The sequence below is a fragment of the Penaeus vannamei genome, chromosome 20 (assembly GCF_042767895.1).
Source record: "Penaeus vannamei isolate JL-2024 chromosome 20, ASM4276789v1, whole genome shotgun sequence".
NCBI lineage: Eukaryota > Metazoa > Arthropoda > Malacostraca > Decapoda > Penaeidae > Penaeus > Penaeus vannamei.
Genome location: NC_091568.1, coordinates 10,296,898 through 10,304,397, shown reverse-complemented (window position 1 = coordinate 10,304,397; position 7,500 = coordinate 10,296,898).

Genomic DNA, 7,500 nt, shown 5'->3' with positions numbered 1-7,500 from the left:
ATTTTCGTTATATCAAGAAATATGTTTAGAAATATGTTTAATTGTGTGATATTGTCATCCCTCGGTACAAACTTTGAAACAAATGAACATAAAAAAATGTAGTGATTACATACCCTCTCTCTCTCTCTCTCTCTCTCTCTCTTTCTCTCTTTCTCTCTCTCTCTCTTTCTCTCTCTCTCTCTCTCTCTCTCTCTCTCTCTCTCTCTCTCTCTCTCTCTCTCTCTCTCTCTCTCTCTCTCTCTCTCTCTCTTTCTTTCTTTCTCTCTCTCTCTTTCTCTCTCTCTCTCTCTCCCTCTCTCTGTCTCTCTCTCTCTCTCTCTCTCTCTCTCTCTCTCTCTTTCTTTCTTTCTATCTATTTACCTAGATCTATATCAGTATATCTAGCTATATATGTATGTGTATGCGTGCATCCTCGCGTTTGTGTGTGCGTGCGTGTGTATATGCATGGCTGTATGTATGTACATATTTGCCTGTCTGCCCCTCATCCTTTCCTTCTCTGCTTCTCACTTTCTATCTGCGCTTCCTTGGAGAGGCGTATGTCGCTATGCATATGTGTTTAAATGTTCGCATGTATATTGCACAAGCACCCCTCGCTCGCATTTTGTAGACACATCTGTCCACGAGCTCTACCGCACCTATCCCATGCAAACTTTCTCGACCATATCCTGGATGAATGACCCGTGCAACAGACTTTGCAATAACCTTCTCTCTCTCTCTTGCAACATCCAAAAGTTCCCCCGAAAACCACGAGGTCCGAGGAATGCATGGCCGAAAGCAGTGCCTGGTTGAGCCCGTGTGTGAGTCACTCGCTGCAACTCGCATGGTAATGACATATCAACTTGGCAACAGTGGGGTGAGGACCTGGGGGGAACCTCTGTAGGTAGGGGGAGGGGGTAAATAAGGGGGGGTTCCTCTGGGGTGGGAGGGGATAGGGGTGGGGGTGTTGGTGGGGGGAGAGAATCATTGGAGGAGCGGAGTAGCGGAGGGAGTGCGGGGGAGGACCTAGGGGGTGGGAAGAGGGAGGGGGAGGGGAGCGGACGAGCTGGTAACACTGAACTCCGGCAGATGCGTGTCTCAAAAGCAAGATAATTATTATTTTTGGATGCCGTTCCGTTCTGGGGATTCCGTCTTCTTTGTTCTCTGCATTTCGACTGCGTCTCTCGATCAAAGGGAGGAGGCGAAAAAATAAACGATTCCAGAGGTTTCGGGTCTAATTTATTACAAGGAAAGTACAGAATTACCGGGATTGCCCAAGGTTGCCAAGGCGGTAAAAATGCGGAAAGAATTATTCCACAGAGAGGACGATGTTCTTTAACCTTTTTGTCTGGCCATACGTAAATCTTTAAGAAAAACGTATATGTAAACTAAACCCAAACATCCTTTTATAAAAGATATTCCCCCATTTTCACGCGAAAGAATTTTGAGGACAAATCAAAACTTCATTCTCAACAACAATCCCGCTTTTAAATCAGACGAGAACTCATCATCAACTGTTGCGCGGATTCATGTGGATTCCCCGGATTGCAACTCAGTCGAGATTCCACGAACGCCCGTCCAGTCAGATGCTCCCACAATCCTTTGCGACCCCTCCCGACCTTCCCAGCAATGCGCGGGCGTTGGCAAGAGACGTGGGCGTTTTGGGGGGATTTACCTCTTCGTGTGGGCGTGAATTACGTCTCGAAATGAGGTGAAGAGGATGAGATTCAGTGCCATGGCGAGCGGAGGGCAGTTCCTCGTTCCCATCCTTCTGAAGGGGGATAAATGGGATGCGATCGAGAGGGACGGTCGCGGAGGGAGTGGAGAGGGTGGAAGGAGTTCAGGGAGGGATACGAGTGTATTTTATTCTTAGGCGTGCACTTGGGTGAGACAGCGCAACGCATTTGTGGGTTTTATACTTAGAAGCATATATATATATATATATATATATATATATATATATATATATATATATATATATATATATATATATATATATATATATATATATATTGTGTTTATGCATGCTGTGTGTGATAGTGAATGTGAGTGCGTATATGTTTTTTTTTTTTTGTGTGTGTGTGTTTGTGTGCGTGCGTTTATGTATGTGTGAGTGTGTGTGTGCGTGCTTGCGTGCGTGCATGTGTGCCTGTGTGTGTGTATGTGTTCGTGTTCTTGAATACACGGAAACACATCCATCTCCGCATTTAAAGACGAGATAAAACTAAAACGCACAACCGCACACACACACACACACACACACACACACACACACACACACACACACACACACACACACACACACACACACACACACACACACACACACACACACAAACACCAGTTCTCACCCCCACATCACACAGCAATCCCGCCACGACCTGTTACTGCAATGTTTGTGTCGTGCAGCCGCCTCCCTCCCTTGGGTCACGAGGCCGACGAGCAGAGGCCGCTAAAAATAGCACAAACCGCTCCCATGCGTACTTGCACACAGCGAGACTCCTTCCCACTCGTACACTGAACTACACACGAGGCGCTGGGTTGGGCGCCGCTGTCTCGCTGACATGGTTGTCTGGTCGGCCTTCTGTCTGATGGATGGATGGATGGATGGTGACCCTCTGTCTGTCTAATGGATGGATGGATAGATGGATGATGGAACTCTGGATGGATGATGGCCCTCTGTCTAGTTGGATGGATGGAGGAATAGATGGATGATGACCCTCTGTCTAGGTGGATGGATGGATGGATGATGGGCCTCTGTCTCTCTTGGTGGATGGATGGATGATGACCCTCTGTCTAGGTGGATGGATGGATGATGGCCCTCTGGATGGATGGATGGATAGATGGATGATGGCCCTCTTTCTAGGTGGATGGATGGAGGAACAGATGGATGATGGCCCTCTTTCTAGGTAGATGGATGGAGGAATAGATGGATGATGGTCCTCTGTCTGCGTAGATGGATGGATGATGACCCTCTGTCTAGGTGGATGGATGGATGGATAGATGGATGATGGCCCTCTGTCTCTCTAGGTGGAGGGATGGATGAATAGATGGCCCTCTGTCTGTCCAGATGGATAAATGATGGGCCCTTGTCTGCCCGTCTAGGTGGATGGATGGATGAATAGGTGGATGATGGTCCTCTGTCCGTCTAGATGGATGGATGATGGGCTTCTGTCTGTCTGTCTGACTTTTTTAAATGTTTAGCCTCTTGTCTGCCTGTCTGTCAAGAAAGAGAGATGTCCATTTGTATGCCTGGGTCTCTGTACCTGTTTAGATGGATGGAAGGATGGATGGATGGATGGATAGATGGAAGGTCGGCCCTCTCTACCTGCTGGTTGGATGTCCTTCTGCCTGGGTGTCTGTCTGTCTCTCTCAGTGTGTGTGTGTCTTCCTCGCTTGTGTTCTTTGTCTGTCTGCCTTGTCTTATCTATCTATCTCTCTGTATCTATCTGTTTATGTATCCGTCAGTCTGTCTATCTATTTGCCTCTTTCGCTATCCCCCCTCGCCCTTCTCTCTCTCTCACTCTCTCTCTCTCTCTTTCTCTCTCTCACTCTCTCTCTCTCTCTCTCTCTATCTATCTCTCTCTATCTCTCTCTCTCTCTCTCTCTCTCTCTCTCTCTCTCTCTCTCTCTCTCTCTCTCTCTCTCTCTCCTCTCTCTCTCTCTCTCTCTCTCTCTCTCTCTCTCTCTCCCTATCTTCTTTCTCTCTCTCTCTCTCTCTCTCTCTCTCTCTCTCTCTCTCTCTCTCTCTCTCTCTCTCTCTCTGTCTCTCTCTCTCTCTCTCTCTCTCTCTCTCTCTCTCAGGACATGCGTTTCTATGCCTCTCTTCATTTGCATATATTTATCATACCACTAAAGAACTAAATATAGCTTTCATTTCACCATGATTCTATTGGCATATTTGTACAATTACATTCCGATATCACGTGCTTACCAACGTTGGTTTGGTATAAACACATTGTTTATATGGCTTTCATATCACTGTTTTTATTATTAATAACGCGAACACACACAGATTGCTATTTAAACTGCATAACTAATGCGATGTACACACATACACACATGTGTATTTTACGCAAACACGCCCATACTGTTAGGCAGCCAAAGTGGGACTTCCACGGATATTTATTTTTATTTTTTATTATTATTTCTTTTTTGTTCACTCTCTCTCTCTCTCTCTGTCTTATTGCATGAAGGTCGAATTGCTTCGTTTACCTGTCTGCCTGACGTAAGACGAGTTCCTGAGGTCTAGTGTGTATATACGTATATATATATACTCATATATGTATATATATATATATATATATATATATATATATATATATATATATATATATATATATATATATATATATATGGAGAGAGAGAGAGAGAGAGAGAGAGAGAGAGAGTTTATCTGTATACTGAGGTCTAGTGTGTATGTACGTATATGTAAATATGGAGAGAGAGAGAGAGAGAGAGAGAGAGAGAGAGGGAGAGAGAGAGAGAGAGAGAGAGAGAGAGAGAGAGAGAGAGAGAGAGAGAGAGAGAGAGAGAGAGAGACGTGGAAGTCCTTGATCTTATTTTTCTTCCTTGGGCTGAGCTGAGTCAGGGGTGAAGGAAGAAGGGAGGGAGGGAGGGGGGGGTGGAGGGTTAGGTGAATGAGTCCATCAGTGACTCATGGCTATGTGAGACTGGGTGTTGGGTGACACTGTAGGCGTTATGCGACCTACTGTTGAGTCAGTGAATAAACGATGAGGAAATTCGTCGTGAGTTAGTACTGTGGGGAAAGATAGATGTTTTAATGAAGTACTGGTGTGTCACCTTATATGAGAAAGTTACTGAGTAAGATAGATAGATAGATAGATAGATAGATAGATAGATAGATAGATAGATAGAGAGAGAGAGAGAGAGAGAGAGAGAGAGAGAGAGAGACGGAGAGAGAGAGAATGTTGTCCATGGTTATTACATGACACACATGCTAATATAAAATGGCTCAAATCACTAAGATCTGCTTATACATATGTGTGTGTGTGTGCATATATATATATATATATATATATATATATATATATATATATATATATATATATATATATATATATATATATAGATAGATAGATAGATAGATAGATAGATAGATAGATAGATAGATAGATAGATATAGATAGATAGATAGATAGATAGATAGATAGATAGATAGATAGATAGATAGATAGATAGATAGATAGATAGATAAATAGATAGATAGAAAGATAGATAGAAAGATAGATAGATAGATAGATAGATAGATAGATAGATAGATAGATAGATATGATAATTATAATAAGGACATGACAAGACATTTCTAATCAAAGGGACGTTATTTTTATGTGTGTTGTGTAAGAGCTACTGCTCTTCTTTTTCGTAACTGTATATTCCTTTAGTGTGCTGTGTTTTACTATTCACTAATTTATTCTTTAGATAGCGTTTGTACATCGCCATTTTATGTTCAAGGGACAAAGGTTTTATGTGTATATAAATTTCAGAGGTACATGAGGTATATATACGCAGACATAATACCTCTCTAAACCGTATATGTGAGTGTTTGTGTATGTGTGTGTGTGTGTGTGTGTGTGTGTGTGTGTGTGTGTGTGTGTGTGTGTGTATGTGTGCGTGTGTGTATGTGTGTGTGTGTGTGTGTGTGTGTGTGTGTGTGTGTGTGTGTGTGTGTGTGTGTATGTGTGCGTGTGTGTACATGTATACATACACATAGTACATATACAAAAAAAAATAACATACTCGCACATAGGCCTAGACATGTTTCTATACATGCGTCACTACATACACAAATAACTTATGCATTACCGGTTACACACAAGAATTTCCCAACACTCGTTCCTTCATGCAATCAGCTGATCATATCTCCTTCCGTCAGCCAAGCATGAAAGCAGAGATCGGGGTCCCAAGGTGATTTTTGATGTGACATATATATATCCCCACTCTGCCCAAGGCCGTCTCCTCCTCCTCCTCTTCCCACCTCCTTCCTCCTCCTCTCTCTGCCTGTTCTCTTTCTCTTGATTCTTCTAGTCCTTCTTTTTTTCTTCTCTCCTTTCGGTCTTTCTCCTCTTTCCCCTGATTCTTCCACTCTTCCTCTTTTTTTCTGCTTCTCCTTCTGTTTTTTTATTTATTATTATTATTTTTTTTTTACTTCTCTTTCTTTCTCGGTCTCCTTATAGTTTTCTTCTTTCGCTTCGTTCCATCTTTTTCCTTCTCCTATTCTCTACCTTCTCTCTTCTCTTCTCCTCTTCTTTGCCTTCTCATCCCTCTTCCATTGCCTCCTCTTCCTCATTCGGTCCCGTCTCTTTCTCCAATTACCCATGTTCTTATCCTTCCTTCCCTTCTTACTCTTTCCATTCTTATTCATTCCCTTCCCCTTCTCTTACTTCTTCCCCTCCTCTTCCTTCTCCCCACTTCCTCCTCCTCCTAACTCCCTATTTTTTCTCTTTCCCTTCTTCCTTCCCTCCTCTTCCTCTTCCTCTTCTCCTTCCCTTCCCATCCTCCTCCTCTTCTTCCTTCTCTCCTCCTCCTCCCCGTCCTACTTCCCTCCTTCTCCCCTTCCTACTTCCCTCCTTTTCCTCCCCTTCTTCCTCTTCCCTTCTTTCTTCCCTTCTCCTCCTCCTCCCCTTCTTCCTCCCCACCTCCTCCTCTTCTTCTTCCTCTTCTCCCATCCTTCGCCACTATTGTTATTGTCGAAGCTGATGCCGATGCCAACTCCCACGCAACGGAACACGTGACTCAAATTTACGTACGGTTCCCCTGTCCTTGTAATTTCAACAAATATATCGCATTATTTCATCAAAAACTAATGTTGATAAATGTTTGTGTTTTTTATTCTGGTTGTTTATCTAATCTGGTGTTGTGAGTTGCATGCAATACTTTTTTTTCCCATTTTTTGCAACTCTATTACGTCTTAAGTGTCCTTTCTCCTGTCCAGGGACGAACGAGGGAAGAAGGAAAGGAGATAAATAGCGTATGTAACACAGCAACAATGAGGGTATGCTGCATGTCACGTCCACCATGCAACTATGCATTTGCTTCATTACCACTATTATTTATAGAAGGGCGAGGTTGCAATAGACTGTTACACTGTTCGGAGATTACGCAATGCTGATGACGCAACATGAGGAGAGGGGGTGAGGTGTGGGGAGCAGGGGGGGCGGGGGGAAGGGGGGGTGTCGATTTCGGGGTTATCAATAGCGTGGAAGTCGTGTGTCGGGACACGTGGCTCCGCCCAGGAGAAGGGGGCGGGGCCAAAGCCGATGACGTCACTGTCCCCAAAAAACTAGAGCCCGGTTAAAGCGAACAAATCTTCGATATGTCTAATTCCTGTCAAATCTCTGAGTTTTGGTGGCGTGACTTTGCAACTTTACTTTTGCATTTAATCTCTGACACTTCTGTCGTGACACGAAATGCGTTAAGGTGCTTAGACAGAGGATATAAAGGTAAGTCTGGACAGCAAGTTTGTGGGTGGATCAACAGTCATGTCTGAGCTGAAGCCAAGTT